At 34.3% G+C, this 25,969-nt stretch overlaps 1 protein-coding gene across 6 annotated transcripts in view; it reads right to left on the reverse strand.

The window, feature by feature from the left end:
• Nucleotides 1-25,686, reverse strand: part of LOC106053441 (glycoprotein-N-acetylgalactosamine 3-beta-galactosyltransferase 1-B-like) — a 46,238-nt gene extending 20,552 nt beyond the window's left edge. The window contains exons 1-2 of one of the 6 annotated variants that reach the window (XM_056017815.1): nucleotides 25,438-25,686; nucleotides 3,624-3,865 (exon numbers count right to left, since the gene is read on the reverse strand). The gene's annotated coding sequence lies outside the window, so the exon portion shown is untranslated. Of the gene's footprint in view, nucleotides 1-3,623; nucleotides 3,920-12,966; nucleotides 13,096-25,437 lie in introns of those variants that run through there. The other 5 variants (XM_056017809.1, XM_056017827.1, XM_056017834.1 and 2 more) reach the window with 5 other exon arrangements.
• Between the last annotated feature and the right edge of the window lie 283 nt (nucleotides 25,687-25,969).

A 25,969-nucleotide genomic window follows, 5' to 3' on the forward strand; every position in this document is an offset into this window, starting at 1 on the left:
TGGGGTACAAAAATCCGAAAAAACGAAAAAATTCCTGGGTACGCCTATGGCCAAATGTAAGTAAACGTCATTGAATTTATGAAACAAGTCTGAAGCAATGTCTGATTTCAGTCTGATTAAATTTCAATTTAAAATTAGATCTTTGACATCCAAGAGCTCCGATACAAAGTGAAAAAGAAAAAAAATATTAAAATAAAGCTTTTCGATGGCCATCGAACTTCAGTGTGAAGGACAAACTGATGAAAGTCCTTGTCATTTTCTCAACACATTTGAGCACGTAATGGCGTGTTGCTTCAGTTAACTGCGTTAATAACAAATTGAAGATATTTAAGAACTCTACCATTTTTTCACTATTCACAATAGAACCCAACCATGAAAGGTGCTCCACCCAGTGCTACTGACATTATAGTTAAAAGGAAGTGCTTTTTTTCTTTAAAGTAGTCCTTCAAAACTTTAAATATTGATAATCAGTTTTCGCAAAAAGAAGTTTTTTTTCGAGGATTTCTTGATCCATACTAAAACGAACATTCGCCAATACTAAATGTTTATTACCAGGCAAGTTTGACTCGTCCACTTGTGTTAGAAACTTATTTCGTCAATTGGCCTTTGAACTGTTTTGCTGCTTAGAGGAATTGTGTAATACTATCAGAAGTAGGTTTGTGGACAAAATAGTTCTTAAAACTTCTTCAGTGGATGAAAAAATCATTTTATCGCCTATTCTGTGATGTTTTCCGAATTTCGCAATAAGTTAAACATATTTTAAGACACTTGCAAACCATCATCTTCTCTTTTTTTATACCAAAGCAATGTTTTGTTCACTGTAGGTCTTTTCTCAACTTTATCATTGATTTTTCAAAAGCTTTTAAAATCTTCATCCACTTTATCAGGTTGGCATCCTCTCAAAATATCCTCCAACTTAGGTGGTTTCAAGGTGTCTAAATAAAACTTTGTTACATAAAAGACACATACGCAACATAAGTTCGACATGGCAAGAAGACACATTTTTTTAAAAATCAACACTGTGTAATTTCATAGTTACATTTGGCCAAGTTAAATACACATTCCCTATAGACTAAATTAACCTATTTAAATGAGGTATTAAAATAATTTTTCACTCGAACAATAGGATTAAAATTTAAATAATTTTTATTTGTATAAAAATAATTGTTAATTACATAATTTTACGATTTTAATTAAAGTCACGACCTTCTTAAATCGAGATCCACTACCGTAGACACCCATTTACATCTTATAGACCCCCAATTCCTTTTTAAACTTTCGTAGACCCCCTGGAAGTCGTCGTAGACCCCTGGGGGTCTATATAGACCACTTTGGGAATCACTGGACTAGAGTAACACCTTTAGTAAAATCACTAAATTTAGAAAGCCTTCAGGACAGAAGGCTCAAAAGTAAAGTAGCAATCATACATTAAAACACTGAACCATAATCTTCAAATACAAAAACAAAATTTAATAAAATACTCTGAAAGACACAAAGATAAAGGCACATTCCTCGTCCCATATGCTAGGACAAATTTGTACAAACACTCCTTCTTCCCTAGTGCTATTAGAGCATGGAATGGGTTGCCTGAGCTAGCCAGGAAAACCAGTGACTTGGCTGAATTTAATTCATTGGTTTATATGCATGACTAAATGCATGACGCGTAGGACGTAATCATCTTCTTTTTTGAAGTAACGTCTGTATTATATAAGATAAGATAAGATATGATATTTTGCCATATCTAGGGCAAGCATAACCATTTGTGCATTATCTCGCCAATAAACAACAGTGTTTTATTCATTAAAAGAAACTTAATTTAATTTTTTTTTTTTTTGGGGGGGGGGGGGGGGGTATTTTACTTGTATACTGTTCCAATCGGAATTTAGACATATATATTTATTAAGTACACTAACTCATGGCATGATATCGAATGTCAAAATGCAAGGGCCCCTCAAGAGGTCACCCCCGAATCTCTGGCTACGCTACTGATGCTGAGTTAGCCTAAGGAGTTAGACCCATGGCCTCCCAAGACTAACCTACAGAGATTCTGCCAATGAAACATACAAACTACGGGCATAAACAAAAGTATTTGGGAGGAAATAGCGGACAGGGTCGGACAGCATAAAGGTAGACTGTGCGTGCTGGTATGAACCTCGACCAGAGCAAAAGTAAACGAAGCGGCCTTAGTCAAGAGAAAGAAAAAGAAAGCATTCATATCCACGAACTGTGGCGAACTGCCGCTCCTGAATTGACTTCATCAGTCACACCAGATTCTGCCCCGTCTTAAGAGGAAACTAAACTGGGTGCATCCATTGTCTTCAGAGAAAGAATGGGTCCCTCCCCCCCCCCCCCCCCAAAATGCCCCATTGGGCGAACTCGCCTGACAGTTTGAGAAACGCAGGATCAAACTGGAACATTAATGTACTTGGAAAGTTTTGGCAGTGACATTTGAAAAGCTGTACGTCTGAGCTGTTGACATTTATTAGCTTTCGCTTAAACGTTAATCGTAATTCTACATTGTGAGAATAGTGCAGTAGGTCTATGTAGCAGCCTACGACACGTTAATCGTAATTCTACATTGTGAGAATAATGCAGTAGGTCTATGTAGCAGCCTACGACACGTTAATCGTAATTCTACATTGTGAGAATAGTGCAGTAGGTCTATGTAGCAGCCTACGACACGTTAATCGTAATTCTACATTGTGAGAATAGTGCAGTAGGTCTATCAACACGTTAATCGTAATTCTACATTGTGAGAATAGTGCAGTAGGTCTATCTACACGTTAATCGTAATTCTACATTGTGAGAATAATGCAGTAGGTCTACGTAAGAGCCTACAATACGTTCAAGTTCAGCTTTAAGTAACGAAAAAATGCGTTTTTAATTCCAGTTAAGGAAAGTATCCCTTTCAGACCTTGCGATCTATAGGGCGGATCTGATAGGTCATCTGTTTCTGAGGCCGACGGTCAATTGGGCCAGCATAAGGACCATCCGCCTTTACTTTTCCCCAACTGATATCATGTACCCATTAGAGCTGGGTGGATTGATGGGCGTATTTTTAAAAAAAACGAAATTCAAAATGCCATTTTTCGCAGAGATTCAAGACCCCTTTAAATAGAAAGTCAAGTACTTAACCACTCAACCAACACGACACCTCCAATAAATAAATTTAGAATAAATGTGACCAGTACTTTTATGGCAATTTTTTTTTTTTTTACAAAAAAAAACACTTTGTTATAGAGTGTGTGTGTGTGTGTGTGTTGACAAATGTTAAACAACCTAAGTGCTATTTTTAGAAGGATGGACAGCATGTTTAAACGAGGGGAAAGTCAAGGCGGTTCGAAGTTGTGCTGACCACACGACACCCTCGTTAACCGTCGGCCATAGAAACATAAGCTTTAAAACATACACATACTTAAATCGCTAGAGAGAGTATAGAGTTCTACATTACGAGAGCATCTAAGCAAACAGATATATATATTATTGCATACTGTTATTTATTTAAAGTGTAGGTCGAGTGACCGAGATACAGAAAATATACAGAAAATATACAGAAAATATACAGAAAATATACAGAAAATATACAGAAAATATACTGTAATGCTGCAGTAAAAGTAGCCTACCTTGAATTAGAAAACATTAAATAGGAATCCAGTCCAGGCTGACAATTACTTCATAACGTGCCCTACTCTGCACTTGGCTAGTAACTAACGGCTCGTCTGTTCGGATGAACACAGCGAGACACCAATTCAGTTCCGCCAAGCCTGGAAAAACGAACGGAGCGAATGGCTGTGGCCGCGGGTAGTCTTGTCCGTGTCAATCGATTACAACGTGGCCGTCTGCGTGTTTCATGTCGACCACATCCCTGGCCAATGTAATACAAAGAATATATGTATAATGCAGAAATTTTCAATAGTAATTATGAAATTTTTAGAAAAGATAGGGCTGATAATCATGGAGGAGTTCTTTTAGCAATAAAAAAACACTCTTATAGCAGTAGAAATTACCTTACCTAACTCAAAAAATATAGAATCAACATTTTGTAAAATTAATACCACCTCAACATCCCTAATAATAGGCAGCATTTACAGACCACCAAATTCTAGTTTAGAATACATGCAGGAACTATGTAATCAGATTACGACACTTAAAGAGACAAATAAAAATGCAGTTTTTTGGATTATGGGTGATTTCAACCTACCTGATATAAATTGGAAAACACTAACCATAGATAAACACCAAAACCTTAAGGACATAAATGAGCTTTTCATAGAAACTTTACACAACCTAAGTTTAGATCAAATCATTAAAAAGCCAACTAGATTAAACAACACATTAGATCTCTTCTTAACCAACAGACCTGGATTAGTAGTTGATTATATTATCCCTGGTCTATCAGACCATGAGATCATAAAAATACACAGTCAGATAAAAGCAGTAGCCAATACAAAACCCAAAAGAAAAATCTTACTCTGGAATAAATGTAACCTAACACAACTACACCAAGCTGCATTAAACTTTCAACAAACATTCTTATTAGAAAAAGACATTAACCAACCAGTCGATGACCTCTGGAATTTCATTAAAAACCATCTTAAAAGCATTATAGAAAATCAAATACCAACTAAATACACATCAAACAAAATAAATAAATGCTGGTTTAATAATAGACTAAAGAAGCTTTGTAAACAGAAGGAAAACCTATATAGAAAATTTAAAGAAACTAATGCAGAAAGAGTTTACAAAAAGTATATAAAAATTAAACACTTAACCCAAAAAGTAAGCAGACAGCTGCAGAGTGAATACATAAACAATGTAATATCTAAAGACAACAACAAAAACCTATGGTCATACATTAAGTCTAAGAAAATGGAAACAACAGGCGTAGCGCCATTAAAAGATGAACATAACATAATACATAATGATAATGAAACTAAAGCAAACATTCTAAACAAATACTTTGCATCAGCATTCTCAGCCCCAGGAGACAAAGACATATTACTGAATCTGAACCAATTAGACAACATAGAAGATATAGTAGTACAAGAAAATGGAATTCAAAAACTATTAGCCAACACCAAACCAAATAAAGCTTCTGGACCTGATGGTATTCCAGCTAGATTACTCAAAGAACTAAGTAATGAGCTAGCCCCAGTGTTCAAAATACTCTTTCAGGCTTCACTTAACCAGGGCAGAGTACCAAAGGACTGGAAAGAAGCTAATGTCACCCCCCTATTTAAAAAAGGAGAAAAATCTGACCCAGGAAACTACAGACCAGTATCACTTACCAGCATCACATGTAAAATCCTAGAACACATAATATGTAGCAACATCATAAACCACTTAGACAAACATAATGTCCTCACACCATACCAACATGGCTTTAGGAAATATAGATCATGTGAAACACAACTAATAGGACTAATTGATGATTTTTCAAAAGGTTTAGATAATAGTGAACAAATAGATGCTATCTTACTAGATTTTTCTAAGGCTTTTGACAAAGTTCACCACCATAGTTTGCTTAAAAAATTAAAATATTTCGGCATTAATGATCCACTGCATCAGTGGATTAAAGACTTTCTGATAGGGAGAGAACAAACTGTAATAATAAATGGTTCTAAATCAACACCGATAACAGTAAACTCAGGTGTACCTCAAGGAACAGTCTTGGGTCCACTACTATTTTTAATTTACATAAATGATTTACCAAATTGCATTACTTCAGGAACAAAAGTCAGATTATTTGCAGATGATTGCATAATATATAGAACAATAAAAACAACACAAGACACAGATATTTTACAAAGAGAATTAGATGAATTACAGAAATGGGAATCAAATTGGAGCATGTCTTTCCACCCAGAAAAATGTCAGTTGTTAAGAGTAACAAAAAAACTAAAACAAATTAATTCCACTTATCTTATTCATGGCAAACCAGTAACACAGACTAAAAACGCAAAATACCTAGGTGTTATAATAAATGAAAAACTGTCATGGAATCCACATATTGATGAAACTACAAAAAAATCAAACAAAGCATTAGGATTTATTAAAAGAAATTTCTATAAATCAAATAAGAACATAAAACTAAAATGTTATTTAACCTTGGTTAGGCCAATAATAGAATATGCATCCTCTGTTTGGGACCCCTCAACTCAAGAAAACATTAAGAAACTAGAACAGACACAAAATAGAGCAGTGCGATTCATAACAAACGAATATTCACATTTGACTAGAGTAACACCTTTAGTAAAATCACTAAATTTAGAAAGCCTTCAGGACAGAAGGCTCAAAAGTAAAGTAGCAATATACATAAAACACTGAACCATAATCTTCAAATACAAAAACAAAATTTAATAAAATACTCTGAAAGACACAAAGATAAAGGCACATTCCTCGTCCCATATGCTAGGACAAATTTGTACAAATACTCCTTCTTCCCTAGTGCTATTAGAGCATGGAATGGGTTGCCTGAGCTAGCCAGGAAAACCAGTGACTTGGCAGAATTTAAGTCATTGGTTAATATGCATGACTAAATGCATGACGCGTAGGACGTAATCATCTTCTTTTTTTGAAGTAACGTCTGTATTATATAAGATAAGATAAGATAAAGAATAAATGGAAGCAGGGCCTCGGTAAAAGCCAAAATATAGAGTCTGAGATCTATTGTTTTTCACAATTTTACTGTAGTAGGCCTTTTTTTTTTACTTGTTTTTGTTAGGGGGGGGGGATATCTCTCCAGAATAGAGCTCGACAGTCACATGAACAAGAAAATATTTTTTAAATACTTTAAAAAAAAAAACAAAGCATAGTTGTATCAATTAGTTTGGATCCGACATGTAATTAAATTTGTAATAGATCTAGTATTTATTTATTTTTAAAGGAGGGGAGAAAAAGCAGTTATAAAAAAAAAGGGGGCCTCTTCAGCCAACAAGTTCACCACTCTACTAGTGGAAAGCTTATGAACATGGAAGACTGTATATGTCTATTGTTTCAATAATCTTGTCCAATATTTCATATTGTGTTCACTAAGACTCAGAAAACTACCTATAAAGGGGACTAATTTAGCTTATATCACCAAACAAAATAATTAATTACCAATAGTTAATTAACTAACTGGTTAATTTATTGATTGATTCTTGCGTTGTCAGGTAAAAGAAATAATTGTGCAAAAATTTCAGCTTGATACGAGACTGAGTGTGGGAGAAATAACGTGAACAAACTTTTTTACCAGACAGACAGAGTGAGTTGATATTGGTCTAAGCTTTGTAAATAAAAAGTGTCCCATGAGATGAACCATTGTCGTTTCACGACTGAAGGGTGCCAGTGAACTTAGACATTACGGGATACGTAAAAAAGAGAGAAAAGAGAAATTAGCTACTTACAGCTAGAACAGGACCAATCAAAATAAAAACTTTTTTTTTTACAAATAAAGACTTTGTAGGCATAAATATATAGAAATAATAAAATTACGAAGAGAGTTTGTGTTTCACATAAACTCAGAGATGGCCCTCGATGTATTCGCCCATGGGTCCGCCTTAAACTAACAATGTACCCTAGTATAGGTTCTTTCTGAAGTTCGTGAAATGATACCCTTTTTCCAACTCTTGCCAGCTGGGGAATTTGGCGGAGCTCTGTTCGCTCTCCCAAGGTTTGAACCTCAAACCCCTCTGGCTACGCTCATGAAATTTGGTAACCGAAGTATTGCCGTTTTTTGTTTTTTTTTGGTCCTTTTTTGTTGGAAGTGGGAAATCTCTGCTTTATTTTGTATTTATATTTGAACTACTTGGTCAAATTAAATATTGCTAGTTTTAGTTTACACGACACACGTCTTGTAAGTATTGTTTGAAAATATTGTATGGTTGGCAGATTTCTTTTTAAGTAAAAAGACGACCAAAAGTGAATGTGGCGTCGGACGAATAGACATACTACACAAGAGTATTATAGACTTTTTTTTTAAATCGTTCGTATCACGGGCCGTAAGAAGAATTTGTACACCTTGAAAAAGAATTACAAAAAAACCTAATCCATCAAAGTTTGACTCAAGCGCTCTCCTCTGTAAAGATCTAAGATCTGGATGTTTTGTGTGGCCAAAGGACTGCTGGACATTGACCTTGATTTCCTACTTTTATTGAAACGCTGTTAATTTTTTTTTCCCTTTTTCTTTTATTTTTTACTTTTTTTTTTCAGTTTGACATCTATAAATATAAAATGGGTTGGTGAAAAGTAAAATGATTTTAAGCTTGACCTATATCTAATCCTTAAAGTTCACTATGGTGAATTCATTTAATCCAATCTGTTCTTTTTTTTTTTTAAATGGCCTTTTTGTGTTTTGAGTTGGCAAACCTGATGTAGTGTAGAGCGTTCTTATTGAGCACCCACTCCCCTCAATCAAACCGAGACCAATCGTTCTAAATCGTCAAACCCCTTCCGCGTCTCAATGTGCTGTCAACTATGTCTTCTTTACATGCACTAGTTATATCGACCATACGTCCCCCCCTTTAATGCATGTTGCCACTTGTCCCAGTTTATTTCCGTTTCTTAGTACGACTCGCTTGTTCTAATTCTTGGAAAGTTAATCCATAGATCTATTTTTATAACTACGTACCTATTGGTTCATTAGTTGGTGCAAGCGAGCATGAAAATAAATCGGCTACGTAAATGACCTTGGTTTGAGATCTTGAAATGGTCCTTAAAAAATTGTTGAATGGATTTTTTTTTTTTGGGGGGGGGGGGGGGTTGAGGTAAATAGAGGCCTGTATAAGTTTACTTATTGTGTTAACAGCCAGTACGTTTAATTTATTAGGGACTCCTTTTTTCTTTTTTTTCCCAAAAAGTTGTTTTTGGAATAAATGGAATGACTAAAATATCCCTTCCTTTGCCAGCTAGAGGATGTCGTGCGTAGGTTATGGTATTATAGCACCAATGTGTACAATTTTTGAACGCACTTTCTTTGTTGCCTTGCTGCTTGTAAGCTTATGGAGTGGTTGTGTTATTATGCTGATGTAACTTGTTTTGAGATTCTTCTGTGTTCCCCTGTTTAGGGGAGTTAGCTATGGAATTATCAAGATTACATTGGAGTTTGTTATCAGCAGTGTGCCAGCGTTGAACGTACTATTGTGTGGCGTGTGATAGCAAGGTGCGAAATTATTGTTTGATTACTATAGCCACAATATTCGAATGTTTTAGATTCAATGTCATTACTCCATCAGTTTGTCATCATAACTTATATTCACATCATTAAACAATTACATTGTTAACAGTGAGTCATTTATTGAGAGCACCAAGGTGCCTGTTGAATGCCAGGGGCCCGGGCAGACGAGCTAAGGCTTTAACATAACCCTGACAGAGGGCATGGGACCAGTGAGAGCGCTGTGAACTCACCCAGTGTTGGGTTGTTGTTTTTTTTAAAATTTATTTGAAAATTCAGAAATTCATTTTCTGAGATGTCTTTTGCGCAATATCCTGTTATAACAACAACAAAAAAAAAAAATTGCCAGTCAAATATCAAATCTCCATTTTAATGCACATTAATAACGGAGCCCAGCAGTTCGTAGGAAACTCTCATTGCTGCGCTCAAATAGTAGCTTTGCTTTAATTGTTGTTTTTATTCATTGAGGGTTGAGCCTTCACCCCCGAAATTAGGTAGTTTGAATATTCCTACGCTCATTGAATTTTGGGACTAGTTGTTGTTCTCTCTCTCTCTTTATTGAAGGAGGGTTTTATCCTCAAACTCCCTTGGTTACGCTCGTGGGTGAGGGAGGGGGTTGAGCCCCAAATGCAGGCGAAGGTGACTTTTGGTTTGGTGGTAGAGGAACCAGTTAATTTTTGTTTGACTCTCTTGTCTTCCATTACTTCTTACTCTCCACCTCTTTCTTTGTCTTTATCTCTCCTCCACATGGTGTGGCCTTAAAGTGAATAGCATGTGTTTACAGTGACAAAGATTTCTTTACACAAACAATTGAATTAAAAAGGCGCAAGTGGTGCTTTAGGTACCTCCCGCTAAGCAGGCTATGTTATAAAATAAAAAGGCACATTCCTCATTTCATATGCTAGGACAAATTAGGTCGAATTAGGTTGTGCATCACTGGTGTAAGATAAAATGTATACCGTTTTTTGTGTTAGGCGTCTGCAAAAAAAATATCGATTAAAAATTTTTTGAAAGAAGACATTTCAAAACGTCTCTTCTGACGTGATTCTTTTTGAATGGTCAGAATGGTCGAAATTCTCTCTTGTGTTAAACATCGTTATGTTGACTCCTTTTTTGGGACAAAAACGACAAGTTCGCGGCAAGGCTTCTTACTGAAGATGATCGTAAGACATACGTGCGCTATATGCACCTCGAACATCCCTTTTATAACAGTATTGGCCAATGCTGCCCCCTTCTTTATTGGATTTAAATTGAGACATTTTTTAACAAGTATAAATAGGGCGCTCAGATTCCAAGAAAATACTTCATTATCGGACCATCCTATAATTTAACACTGACATGGGCTCTTCTTACCGCGGGAAGAAAAATGCATTGAAGACGACACAAGCTGAGAACGAAGGAAAACGCTTGTAAGAGTTAACGGCACTCAACAAACCACATTGCTGGATGGATAGGGAACCAGACAGTTTTTGGTGCCTCTCAAATACTATCTCCAGAAAAAAAAAACTTTTTCGCTTAAATAAAACAGTTTAAAATTATCTACATAACACTATTTTTGAAAGACTATGTTTAGTGGGAGGGAGGCGCCAACGATAAAAGTTTGAGAAACATTGCTCATTTGCCGAGAACGTCTGTCGTATTTTAGATACGGCCCTTTCACCTCTTTATAATTTAATTTTATTTGACCTACAATCTTTTTTACTAGCAGAAATTGAACAAGCTAAGAGAGAATGAGTTTCTGGTGCTTAGAAATGCTAAAAAAAATGCTTGGTGCCCGGGGCTTCGCCTTGGACATCACTGAAGGATCTTTAAGCGCTCCCCAAGACAAATAGATGACTGTTACATAGTTACATATAGATCATACAAAGAGTACTCATGCACAAATATGATCAATTAGATATTACATACTAGCTGGTATAGCTAAAGGTAGTCTATGAGATGTATCGCCAATAACAGTCCCCGTGAGACTTTAGTGTTAATAACGAGCTCCCATCAGACTTATAGCTTGTATTAGGTAATAAAGATCAACCGATCAGTGTTTGAAGTGTGCTGGCATGTTCGTCCAGTGAAATACTGGTCCCTACTTATACTTCCTATGTTATTAAGTATAACCTCTAGGTATACAATTTAACTAATGTATGCGAAATAAGACTTAACAAAGTCTCAGGTAAAACATATATACAAATAGTTTATTGTCATGAAGAGGAAAATAAACGTGTAAATAAATGACCATCAACTCACATGCCTTCTCAACAAAAATAAACAAAAGTTACACATTCAAAAATAGTAGGCCTATGGCACACCGCACAAGTCATATATTACAAATAAATACAAAATGTCTCATTCGGGAAAAAAATAACTAAAGGTCACAGGCCTGAGGACAAGACACGACCACTTTGGCCACTCTAGGGTCACAGGCTTCTTATATAATACAGACGTTACTTCAAAAAAAGAAGATGATTACGTCCTACGCGTCATGCATTTAGTCATGTTTGTTAACCAATGACTTAAATTCTGCCAAGTCACTGGTTTTCCTGGCTAGCTCAGGCAACTCATTTTATGCTCTAATAGCACTAGGGAAGAAGGAGCATTTGTACAAATTTGTCCTAGCATATGGAACGAGGAATGTGCCTTTATCTTTGTGTCTTTCAGAGTATTTTATTAGATTTTGTTTTTGTATTTGGAGATTATAGTTCAGTGTTTTATGTATGATTGCTACTTTACTTTTTAGTCTTTTATCCTGAAGGCTTTCTAATTTTAGTGATTTTACTAAAGGTGTTATTCTAGTCAAATGTGAATATTCGTTTGTTATGAATCTCACTGCTCTGTTGGATGTCTGTTCCAGTTTTTTAATATTTTCTTGAGTTGAGGGGTCCCAAACGGAGGATGCATATTCTATTATTAGCCTAACCAAGGTTAAATAACATTTTAGTTTTATGTTCTTATTTGATTTATAGAAATTTCTTTTAATAAATCCTAATGCTTTGTTTGATTTTTTTTTATAGTTTCATCAATATGGGGATTCCATGACAGTTTTTCATTTATTATAACACCTAGGTATTTTGCGTTTTTAGTTTGTGTTACTGGTTCACCATGAATAAGATAAGTGGAATTAATTTGTTTTAGTTGTTGCTTTTTTGTCACTCTTAATAATTGACAATTTTATTCGGGCCAATACAGCCACTTTTAGCCAAAATAAGGTCTTGATGAACTATAAGTTTCAGGGAAACCTATAAGCTTTGTTATGACATGATTAGGAATTAGTTATTTGTTTCGGGAATAGGGTAAAGTTTTACTTAGCGACGATGACGTAAAGTTGGTTAAAAAACAAGAACGCTCTAAGTGACGCTAAAAGAAGACGCTTCTTGTAGAGCAGTACAATAGATATACGGACATAGCTGACATCGGACGATTCCCTTCTTGATTATTAAATATATGTGTAGAACAACATCAGCGTCGACTACATATTTGATTGTTTCGGCCTTTCGCCGGTGTTACTGAAGTAGTTGAGTTCAGCGTTACTTCCAGTCAGATCTACACTAGATATATTTCCAAGAATCAACATCGCGTGGAAGCCTTAACAGCTTCATGGAATCCCACTTATGGTCATCCGTTCGGGAAAGCCTATCTGGTGGTTCAAAAAAAAAATTGAATACATCAGAGACAAGTCTAGAAAAATATGTCACTTTCTTGAGTACCCCACCCCCAGGATGTATAACATCAGGGTTACAATATACTTCCTGAAAATCATTTGAAGCTAATTCAACTAATTAATCATAATATACAAAATACAATAATGACTAAAGATATACTCAGCCCAAAGATCTCTAGAGAAGGGCACACTTCTCACGAGTACCACAAGACACACGACCAAAAACCAACAGAAAAAATATATATATACAGTTCACAACACAGGTCCAGTGGTCAAGCTGGTAACTCAGGAGCAAGTTGCAACTAAATACACATTACATGCCCTTATATAAATTTCTTAAGGGGAATCACTCCTGTCTTTACAAAAGCTAAAAAATACAAAACTTCCCATTATGTCACAATGACCAGGGGTCGGCAACCTGCGGCACGTGAGCCACATGCGGCTCTTTGGATGTTCAGCTGCGGCTCTTTAGTTCCATGCGCAAATATTATTTATTTTATCGAAAAAAAAAACATTTAAAAATCGTTCTGATTCGATTCTATCTCTCGAACATTTGTACACGCTTTTCAGGGCTACCCGCCCCCATGTCTTGAAAGGTAAGTATTTGCAGGTGGAAGATATTCAACTTTCTTCTGCCTTATAACTTGCTATAGATGAGTCTTGCCACATAAAAGACACGGCACAAGTTAGACTTTTTGTCACAAAAATGTCTTCCCAAGATCCAAAAGCAAAACTTCTAGGATTTCTACCGCTCTCGTGACAAACTAGAGAGAAGATACAGCTAATGGCATGCAAAAATACTTTGAAGCCACTGTAATCTAAATAAAATCGTTTCAATAGCAACTAATTGAGCCAGAAGAAGGACATGAAAAATTAAAGGAGTAACTACAATTCTTTGGTGCAAAATATAAACCAAGAAATTCTTACGTTTCACTACATAATACACCAAGTAGCGCTTTGTGTCCAAACATCTCCGGCCGAAATAGTTCAGGTCATGAATTTGTTAATCAAGATTTTTAACAGTATCTTGTCAAAAGCACTCTATCATCGTCAGTTTAAAAAATTCTTAACGAAATGGAGACTCAGTATTCTGACCTCCTTCTTTACAATAAAGTGCGATGGCTTTCCAAAGGTAAGGTGTTGAAACGTTTTGCTTTGTGCTTGAATGAATTAAATACATTCCTAAATGCTAAAGGCATTAATCACCCTGAATTAGAGAACGACAAATGGTTGCAAGCATTTTACTCTATGGTGTAACAGAGAAATCAAATGAACTGAATCTAAAACTGCAGGGAAAGGGATACCCAGTCTATGTTTTGGAAGAAGAATTCGTTTGTTTTGAAGAAAAAAGAATCTTTTTGCAGACATTATTCAGAGCGGTCAATCACTTCATTTTCAATTTGTAAAGCAATGTTGCGATAAAACCAATGCAACTGTTGACTCGAGGTACTTCAACACAGAAAGAAAAATTAAAAATGAATTTATTTGAGCAATTTAAAACTAATAAAACGACTGTAGCATTTATAAAAAAAAATCTTCTCAACACTAATAGTACATTAGACCCATCTGAAATGGATTCTGGATTTCTAGACATGCAATTGATCGCATTATTAAGTAAAACTTTGTGTAGTGGAAAATGTACAGAGTTGAAAATCAAGTTGGAAGAGTTGGAGATCCAGAAATGTATGTAACGCAACAAAAGTGGTCAGCGAGATGAGGCACTTATATTCGACGCATGGAATAGTCTTCCAGATTGCTACAGTCAGGTGAAAAAGATGGCATATGGAAGGCTGATTATCGTCGGATCGGCATATTCGTGCGAGCAAACAATTAAAAGTAAAGTAAGATGCCAACTAACAAATGAAAATTTAGAGTCGTGAAGCTATGAGCCAAATTTTACCCAAACTTTCTAAAACCATGCAAAGCCATAGTTATCACTGAATTTGTTTTGCTTAATTGTTTGTTATCAAAATACAGGTTAGTGTTGTGTGTAAACGTTTAATTGTTTAAATTTTATACTTAAGTAAGTAATTATCCAATAATACCATATATATATATATATATGTGTATATATATATATATATATATATATATATATATATATATATATATATATATATATATATATATATATATTATATATTATATATTTTTTGTGTAAAACAATATTTATATAAAGATAAATTGATATTTTCTCTTTTGAATAAATAGATTCGTTTTTTTTTATAAGCAAAACTTTATTAATACAAGTATTATTTATTGTTTGGAAGAAAAAAATCGTGTGGCTCTTTAAAGGCGTTGAAATTTTGTAAATTGTAATTTTTGTCTCTCCTAACTCAAAAGGTTGCCGACCCCATGACTAAGGTAGAGGGAAAGTACATTTCCTCCTTAAGGTGGCTGACAAAGTTTGAATAACACAGCGTAATATTATACCGTTTCCCGTCTTTAAGTCTAACAAAGGAAACATATTTAGATCATGTTAATAAAAATACATTGTAAAAATATGCAAAAGCTATTTTTAAAATATCGAAAACAATGGGATTTTTTAATAGAATTTCTACTCATTTTGTGTTTGTGCAAAAAAAAAAATAAGTTATCAGCTGACTGTATTAGTTCAACAAAAAGAATTAATAATAGTTTCTATTGGGAAAAGTTGATGGCGGGTGACACCACACCGGGTGACACCGACCCTAATGACTCCACTGACTATGCCTACAGTGTATGGAGAATGCTACTGTTAATCTGTTATCGTTCCCCTCCACACTCAGAAAATTAAGCAAGGTTTTGTTTTTGTTTTTTAATGTAATTTGTTTTTTAAGTGCAGACTATTTTGCATACTCGACGGTAAAAATGCCTTAACTTCGTATTTAAAAAGAAAAACTATTTGTGCTCCATACAACACCCTTCCCCAAGAGAAGGTCAGTGACGTAAATGAAACGCATAGGGTCTTAGCTTCACGTGGTTAGGTCACGTCACGTGACCTCGAGCAGTCGGTTGCTAGTCCTTCAAGGAAAACGAAACAAATGGCTGACAACCACACAATTGTTGACAACCACGTGTTCTACCAGAATGCACGCCTGAGTGTTATTATAAATCTCTCCTCCCGGACATAAATATATAGGTTAGGGCGTCTTTTTAATTAGGGTTTATGTTTAGACTTGAAGCACCAGCTGTGTTTTTTTTTTGTTTAATTACAACTTTAATGTCATTAAAATAATTCTGTTGGGAGCCTTCTTGAAAATGTTTCTAAAGACATGATTACTGCAAGCAACAACTTCAGTTAAGTGTCGTAGGCAAAAAAAATCACACACACACACACACACACCCCACCCCCAGGGCTGGTCAAAGGTAATTGGAGGTCTAAGGTTAAGTGAATTTGATGGCCCCGAATGAGATCGCAAAATGAAAATAAACACCGAAAATATAAAATTACGCAATTTAAAAAAAAAAATAGCTTTCTAACATAAGTAGGTCTAACAAGTAGATTTAATCATTTGTCAATAAACTTTTGAGTCATAGCAAAGATTTACAGTAGACGTAGAGCCCTAGTGCTATGCTATATTTGAGATTTGACTTGGCAGAATTTAAGTCATTGGTTAACATGCAGGACTAGATGCATGACGCGTAGAACGTAATCATCTTCTTTTTTTTTTTTAAGTAACGTTTGTATTTTAAAAGATAAGTCATTGAGTTTTCTGGCTGACTCGGGCAACCCATTTCATGCTCTAATAGAAATAGGAAAGAAAGAGTACTGGTATAAATTTCTCTTAGCATATGGTATGTGTCTTTATCTTTGTGTCTTTCTGAGTATTTTATTGGGTTTTGTTTTTGTATTTGAAGATTATGGTTTTGGTATTGTTGTTTTTTTTTAAATGCTACTTTACTTTAAAGTCTTCTATCCTGAAGTGTTTCTAAATTGAATGATTTTACTAAAGGTGATACTCAGCTTCATACAAGAGGAGTTGTCTTTAAATGTGAAATATATATATATATATATATTATATATATATATATATATATATATATATATATATATATATATTGTTACTGGTGATGTGACCCATGACACAAGCAGGGCCGCCGCGAGGGTTGTGGCCGCCTGCGTGGGAAATTTTTTTCTTAAATATAAAAATTCATTAAGACTGAGCTGGACACTGTGACCTAAAGCGTTCTTTGATTTAAAACTATTTTTGTACACGATTCCTTTTTCTTTCCTATTCGCATCGTTGTCGTATCCCCCATGCCTTATAAGATGTTTTATTAGCGGCCCCCGAAAGGGGAAAGCCGCTGTTAGGTTTGTGCAAAATGTCCGTCTGTCACACTCAGATCTCGAAAACTAGAAGAGAAATGAAAAATATTTTTTCACCATGCGATGCAGATTGAAAAGTTTAGGTGTAACGGCTACTTTTGGTTTTCTAAAAGCAAACCGTTTAATTTATAGAATTAATTATGCAAGCGATTTTTCATAAAAAATAAACCAATTCTAAAACAATTACATAAATGTAAGGGAGGTAATGTTACAATGTGTTAACAAAGTGACATAGCTTTTTATGTGTACCACTAAGTCGAATATATTTATAAATTGTACAAGAAATGTTTACAACAAATATAAATATAAGTTAAAGATGTTTTTTTCTGTTTAACTAGCTGTTAAAATTAAAAGAAAACATTTATGTTTGTTTATAAAGGCTAAGAATGCACTTTGTATGTAAATATCACGCACATTTTTTAAAATGGAGATTTTATGCAGCGACTTTCGTGCAGTAGCGTAGCAAGTAGCGACAACACATCGTACATATCAATTTCCTCAAAAAATTTTTAATAATCAGATCTTATTTATTTTTTGTTTAGTGCCCACATCAGAATAAAAGACGCTGATTTTTGTACGTTCTGTTTGCCGGTCGGTCTGTCTGTCACTTTTAGATAACAAAAACAACAACTCTAAAAGTTATTGAAAATCTGATTTAACCTTTAATGTTCCTTCCGAAACATCTCAAAAGTTTTAAGTAACTAAAATAGATTGTTGCAGATGTTTCTGCCAACCAATGTTTGTTTGCTCTTCTAACTTATATTACATTTAATTTCCATGCTTAAACGTTTCAAAAACACATGATCAATAATGAGTTGTTCCGGTTTTTTAATGTAAATAGCATATAAATGCTAAATGAAAATCTCTGTACTGAATTATATTTCATTAACTATACATTTGTTCCGGATATTGTTTTATAAAAAATAAATAATGTCAAATGATTGTTTGAAATCGCATAATTGACTAATATTACACTTACATTCTTTAAGAATACGTCACTATAGTTTATTTATCGATATCAAATTGTTCCGTATTTTCAACTTAAAACAAATTTATGTCAAATGACTTAATATTTTCAAAAATATTGACAATAGGTTGTTCAGTATTTTAAAATAAGAAAGTAATTTACTAGAAACGATTATTGAAAATCACGTTTTAGACTTATATTTTACAGATAAGTTTCTTGCCGGAACATAACAAAAGTTGTTTAATCGGTAAAGAATGTTCCGGATTTTGATTTGAAAATGAAATCGATGGCTGCCTGGTCGTGCGGTTTGCGCGCTGGACTGTCGTTCGGATTTATCGACCGTCGAGGGTTCAAACCCTGCCCGCTCCCATCCCCCGTCGTCCTTCGGGAGGTTTGGACTAGGAAGTAAACTATCTTCAACTCTGAAGGAACATCCGAATTATGTAAAACATTTTTTTTTACATTACTTTAATTTTCTTACAAATCGTCGCCAAAAATGTTCCGAATTTTATATGAAAAATCTACTAATGCCAAATAACTGTTTGAAATCCCTCTTCTAATAAATCAAACAGATAATCTTCTTCTCATTTACGAAAATTGGTTGTTCCGAATTTTTATGAAAATATTTTTAACTTTATTTATGTAAAATCGCACTTCTTTCTTACACTACATTTAATTTTCTAGCTAAAACGTTAGAAAAATCTAATTATCGATAATATTATGTTCCGATATTTTAAGGAAAACAACTTCCTAACACCAAATTATGGTTTGAAAATCTCTCCACAAGGCTATGGTACATTTAATTTTCATAAGAGACCATTCCAAAAAATTTAATTAACGGTATTTGATTTATCTTGAATTCTTATTTTCTCTCACTATATATATATAAACATCATGAACAATCTATTATAGCAGCTTAAAACTATGGCGATGTTTCGGAAGGGAAATCAAATTTTAATCAGATGTTCAATAGCTTATAGTCTTTTTTGTTATATCAACCTTACGGACAGACTGAATGACAGACAAAACGCACAAAAAAGCGTCTTTAATACTTATATATATTTATACATATATATATATATACATACATACATACATACATACATACATACATACATACATACATACATACATACATACATACATACATACATACATACATACATACAAACATACATACAAACATATTTAGTCTGATTTTTTTTCCTTTGACATAATATGTAGTTTATTCTTTAAATGAAATGCTAAAATAACTCGGTGCACCAATGTTCATGAACCCTCGATAGCATGCTCGTATTGATAAAGACATTTTTAGTATCAATAGGCAGTGTGACGAAGTGGATTTTTTTTCCTTTGATGTCATAGGGAGTTAATTCTTTAAATGAAATGCTAAAAGAACTCACTCGGTGCACCAATGTCTATGAACCCTCGACAACCTGCTCGTATTGATGACATTTTTGAGTCTAACTAGGTCGTGTGACGTAGTGGATTTTTTCCTTTGGCGTCATATGGAATAAATTATTCAAATGAATTGCTAAAACAACTCGGTATTGTAATGTTTATTAAACCTTGTAATCTCACTTGTATTTTAAAAAGACATAATAGCTAGATTTAGATCAAATCTGATTTTTTACACTAGATCTAGATTTTGTTTAAACTAGAGCTAGATTTTTTAAACTAGATTTAGATGTATATTCTAATTAAAATCATTGTAGATTATAGATCTAGAATTTCTTGGTTTAGATTAGAATGTTTGTTGTTTTACATGTTTCGGATGAGCTGAAGTCCAAACCTCCGGCAAGACGACGGGGGATGGGAGTGGGCAGGGTTTGAACCTAGGGGAGGATCGATAAATCCAAACGACAGTCCAGCGCGAAACCGCACGACCAGGCAGCCATTATTTAGACTATGTTAAGATCTATAATTTCAATTTCTAGACTTAAAGTGTAGATTTTTATTTCCAAATGTCTAGATCAATATTGCAATGTTATAAAATACTAAAACTAATCTACTATTTTTAAATTTAATATTGCATTCAGTCTATTAATAGATTATCTGGGCCTTTTTTTTACATAAATCTTATCTAAATTATATCTACATTATTCCAAAATTTATATTTTAGATCTAGATCTAGTGGATACAGATCTTAAGAGTGCCAAATCAGAAAATTAATTTAGGTAGATCTACTTCCTCATTCTAGTTCCATTTAAATGAAAATGCCAATAGCTCTGTTGTCGAAGAACAAGCTCAATGCGTGTTCTTATCTTCTTTTTTTTTTTTTCGATTACAAATCAATACCAAAGGATTATCTAAAATCGCTCGCGCAGGCTGGTCTTAGTCCACTTGCAACCTTTGTGGTTGCAGTGGGCCCCGCGCTTTCATAGGCCCCGCGCTTTCATAGGCCCTGCGCTTTCATAGGCCCCGCGCTAATTCTATGTTTAATTATTAAATTGCAAAATATATACGAAAAATTCCTGGAAATGTTCTTCATTTATTAAAATCTCCTGAAAACTCATAAAAATCTCCTGAAAAATTGACAAAATTGTCATTTGTGAATGTCATTTATTACGGAAAACGCCAATCTTACATGCGATAAAAAAAAGCAAAGTCGAATTTTTTTCTAATAATAAATCTTAATTTTCACTTATTATCCTTATTCCCACCCAGACTAGGCTATGCGCAATCAGTTTTGCATAAGGCCCCGCAATTGTTAGGACCGGTTTTGCATATCCGGTAGTTGTCAAGCCGTACTGTGTAATATATCTCTTTATCAGTAATAGGCTATTAGTTTGTTATTAAGTTAGCAGCTATGCCTGGACTGATTATCTCGACGGTCCCGGTTTCATATCCTGCTCGCTGCCATCCCCCGTCGTCCAGCAGGAGATTTGGATAAGGAAGTAAATTATCTTTAACTTTGAAGGAACAACCAAAACATGTAAAATTTTTACAAAAAAAAACAACATTTTTTTACAACACCAAATGAATCTTTGAAACATTATTACTTTTGACAATCAAAACAAAATTACGTCGTGAATATTCCTTGCGAATAGGCGGATCCGACTCTGACGGGGCCGCCTCTGAGTTTGTGTGACAACACAAACTCTCTTTGTAATCTTGTTCTCAAACAGTACGAATAGTAGATCAAGAATCAAATTTGTTTTAAATTGTTATCGATTTCGACAGTGTATCTATAAGTACAATTCATTTCAGTATACCCCCCCCCCCTAAAAAAAAAAAAAAAGCAGCATTACTTTAAGGCGAAAAAAAAAAAGTCTCAGGCTCGTGTATCACGTACGTCCCACAAAGGGATCTAGGAAGTTTAGGCACTGGAATTTTAGGCATAGTTAAATTGGGCTCTTTTTGACAAGGCGGAAAAATGGGCACCGAATACTAGGCACTCTTTCATAGTGACCTCAATTTCGAAAAAAAAAAAAGCAAATTTAACGTAAATTTTATCCTTCCGCTATGGGCTATTTGTGAGCCAAATGAGGACAAAAAGGAGGACTAAGCCTTACAAAGGAGGACAAAAATTTTTTTTTTTCTAATGAACTTTATTTGATATAGTAAATAATGGGCTGTAATGCAACTTTTTTGTTTATATTTTCTATTTTTCTCAGAAGAAATGACTTTTAACATTAGTTCACCATTCGCGCTAACATACGTGTGAAAATCTATGCAGGACATTTTTTTTTAAATTGTATTTTGTGAGAAGAAGCCTCTCTCTGAGTCCAGTCATAGTTTATTTCTCCTTTTTTAAACTCTCTTAAGGCATTACGCCCATTGCCCAAGAATACAAAAGAAAATTTCAAACATTTTGAGGGGCTCTTGGTAACAAGAAAACATTAAGAAACTGGAACAGACACAAAATAGAGCAGTGAAATTCATAACAAACGAATATTCACATTTGACTAGAGTAACACCTGTAAAATCATTAAATTTAGAAAGCCTTCAGGATAGAAGACTTAAAAGTAAAGTAGCAATTATACATAAAACACTGAACCATAATCTTCAAATACAAAAACAAAATTTAATAAAATACTCAGAAAGACACAAAAATAAAGGCACATTTCTCATCCCATATGCTAGGACAAATTTGTACAAATACTCCTTCTTTCCTAGTGCTATTATAGCATGGAATGGGTTGCCTGAGCTAGCCAGAAAAACCAGTGACTTGACAGAATTTAAGTTATTGGTTAATATGCATGACTGAATGCATGACGCGTAGGACGTAATCATCTTCTTTTTTGAAGTAACGTCTGTATTATATAAAATAAGAAGATAAGTTTCATTACAACAGTATTGTTTATAAGCGCACGGCAAAGAAGCTTATTTAAAAACAAGATTACAAAGAGAGTTTGTGTTACACAAACTCAGAGGCGGCCCCCGCCGAAGTCGGATCCCTGTCGGATCTGCATATTCGCAAATAATATTCAAGAAGTGATTTAATTTTGATGGTCAAAAGTAATAATGTTTCAAAGATTCATTTGCCGTAAATTTAAATTACCGTTAATTAAATTTTTTGGATGGTCTCGTATAAAAATTAGATGTATTACAGCATTGTGGAGAGATTTGCATACCTTACTTTGGTGTTTGGATTCTGTTTTCCTTAAAAATCGGAACATAACATTAACGATAATTAGATTTTTTAATGTTTTAGGTAGAAAGTTAAATGTACTGTAAGAGAGTAGTGAGTTAAAATATTTTTCATAAAAATCCGTAAAAACATTTTTTCGTAAATGAGAAGATTATTTGTTTATTAATTAGAAGAGGAAGTTCAACCAATTATTTGGCGTTAGTAGATTTTTAAATAAATTCGGAAATTTCTGGCGACGATTTGTAAGAAACAAAATCCGGAACATTCTTTATCGATTACAAAACTTCTATGTTATGTTTCAGCAAGAAAATTAAATGTCTAAAAAGTAATTTTCAGTAATCAATTCTAGTAAATTACTTTTTTTTAAAGCCCTGAACAACCTATTGTCGATATTTTTAAAATTTGTTTAAAGATGAAAATACGGAACAATTTGATATTGATAACCAAATTATAGTGACGCATTGTCAAATAATATAAGTGTAATATTAGTAAATTATGCGATTTCAAACAATAATTAGGCATAATTCATGTTTTATAAAACAATATCCGGAACATTTTTACACTTAATGAAATATAAGTCAGTATAGAGATTTTGATTTAGCATTAATATGCTATTTACATAAAAAACGGAACTAAATATTATTGATAATGTGTTTTTGCAACGTTTAAGCATGGAAATTGAATGTAATATAAATTAGAAGAGCAAACAAACATTTGTTGGGGTTGATTAGTTTTGCACAAAAAAAATCCGGAACAATCAATTTTTAGATACTTAAAACTATTGAGATGTTACGGGAGGAACATTAAAGTGTAAATCAGATTTTCAATAGCTTTTAGAGTTCTAGTTTTTTTTATCTAATCGTGACGGACAGACCGACCAACAGACAAAACGCACAAAAATAAGCTTCTTTTATTCGGATGGGGGCACTAAACAAAAAATAAGTAAAATCTGATTTTTTTAAAAAAGTTTAAGGACTTGGTTTAGCACCTATCTATGTAGCGACGTTACGCTACTGCACGAAAGTCGCTGCATAAAAAGTCCATTAAAAAAATTTGCGTGATATTTACATACAAAATGCATTATTAGCCTTTATAAACAAACAGAAATGTTTTCTTTTAATTTTAGCAGCTAGTTGACCAGAAAAAACATATTTAACTATTATTTATATTTGTTGTAAACATTTCCTGTACATTTTTAAAATATATTTGACTTAGTGATACTGAAAATACACAGAAATTGTCCATCTTTGTTAGCATATTGTAACATTGCCTCCCTTACATTTACGTAATTGTTTTAGAATTGGTGTATTTTTATGAAAAAATCGCTTGCATAATTAATTTTATAAATTAAACGGTTTGCTTTTAGAAAACCAAAAGTAGCCGTTGCACCTAAACTTTTCAACCCGCATTTAATGATGAAATAATATTTTTCATATCTCTTCTAGTTTTCGAGATCTGAGTGTGACAGACGGACAGACGGACAGACGGACATTTTGCACAAACCTAATAGCGGCTTTTTCCCCTTACGGGGACCGCTAAAAATCAACTTTCTGTCCTAATTTCAATTTACAATACAGTTCAAACAATTGAACATCGTTGAGATCAATACCTCTTTTCATAGGTAGGCCTACTAAATGTATGGCAATACATCATCAAATGTAGTGTCTTTGAATGTATTTAGAAACAGCCAGCGAAAGCTTTGGAATTCCTCAAAGGATGCCATCCATTTTTTAAAGTCTTTCTTTGATCTGAGAAAGTACTTCCTCTCTTTTACTATTAGCACTAACGTTAGTCGACATCTTGAATGCAAATTCTAATTAAACATAAACTTGACAACAGCCCTCACGCAATGTTGATTGGTAGATACTATAGGCCCTATCTATTGGTAACTATCGCGTGCATTTACCATGCTACATTATAAACAGGCCATACAAATCAACACAATGATCACGCGTCTTGAGACTTAACATTTTTTGATCTAACAAAGGAATGTTTGTATTCAAACAAAAAAAAAACATGAAGTTGTCAATTTTCTTAGTACATTATATGCCATTGCAGTAAACAACAAAAAGCCGGACATTTTCACACTTTAGGCTAATGCCGGCCGGCCGGAGGACATGACCTTAAAAAAGAGGACATGGCCTCCTTTTGCCGGATGTCTCGTAACCCTACTCTATAACAAGAGATAGACCGCCAGTTCGCGAGTACTCACAGAACGCGTACCTGCATGCAGTTATTTTCATCTTTTAAGCGTGGGAGAAACCGGTAACATTCCATGGCGCGAGGTCATACACATAACTGATACACTACAGCATGTTTAGTCATTGGAAAAAACTCACTGGAAAATCTCTGTTTCTACACTGACGTCTATTTAATCAGAAAAAAAAAAAGTAATGAAAAGTATCGATCCAATCAAACGGGGGTGGGGGGGGGACGACTAAATGTCAAGCTGACACGGATACCTAAACAAAAGAATCTCAAGGTTCGTTGTAACAACTAAACCTAGATCTACTCGACTGTAAAGTTGTTCCGGCTTTTTCACACAGCGTGCTGTATTTACTACTGAGTGACGGAATACTAGATCTAGACTAGTTCTATTAAGAATATACATTTTGCACTAAACGTATCTAATGCTTTTCTTAGCTCCACTTCCCTTCCCTTCACCCTCCAGCCTAGTTCCGACCCTGTCATCGTGATACTGTAAAAAAAAAAATGTGTAAAGACTACTTTAGGTAAAATTAGTGGATTAAATCCAACTCACCACATCAATGTAGCATTCTAAGATGAATGTGTTTCCATAAATTCAATGCCATGCAGTACAATCAGTTGGCTATTTAGTCTATATAGTCACTGCACACAAGAAAAGTTATGATGTCTACAAACATAGAAAATGATATGATGTAATCAATATACGCCATTATTCACTTCCTCATTAGCGTAACAGCAATAAACATAATTTTAGTCTTAATCTTAAAGATACTAGTGTGGAGATGAATGATCTGGACTCGAAACTTGTTCCAGTTATTGATGGCAGACTCAGCAAGACGAGAGGAAGAGAGAGAGAGGGGAGAGAGAGAGAGAGAGACTTCAGGTATCGTGTCGCGATGGAAATGTAATCGTAAAGAAGGAGAAAGTGCATGGTCTGGATCGTCTAGCTACCAGGTCAGTCTAGCTACTTAGCTACCAGGTCAGTCTAGCTACCTGGTCAGTCTAGCTACTTAGCTACCAGGTCAAAGACTTGAAATAGTCATGTCACCCACGTTTATGGTCAACTGCGGGGCTTATCACCAAGA

Source organism: Biomphalaria glabrata, chromosome 1, assembly GCF_947242115.1.
Source record: "Biomphalaria glabrata chromosome 1, xgBioGlab47.1, whole genome shotgun sequence".
Lineage (NCBI taxonomy): Eukaryota > Metazoa > Mollusca > Gastropoda > Planorbidae > Biomphalaria > Biomphalaria glabrata.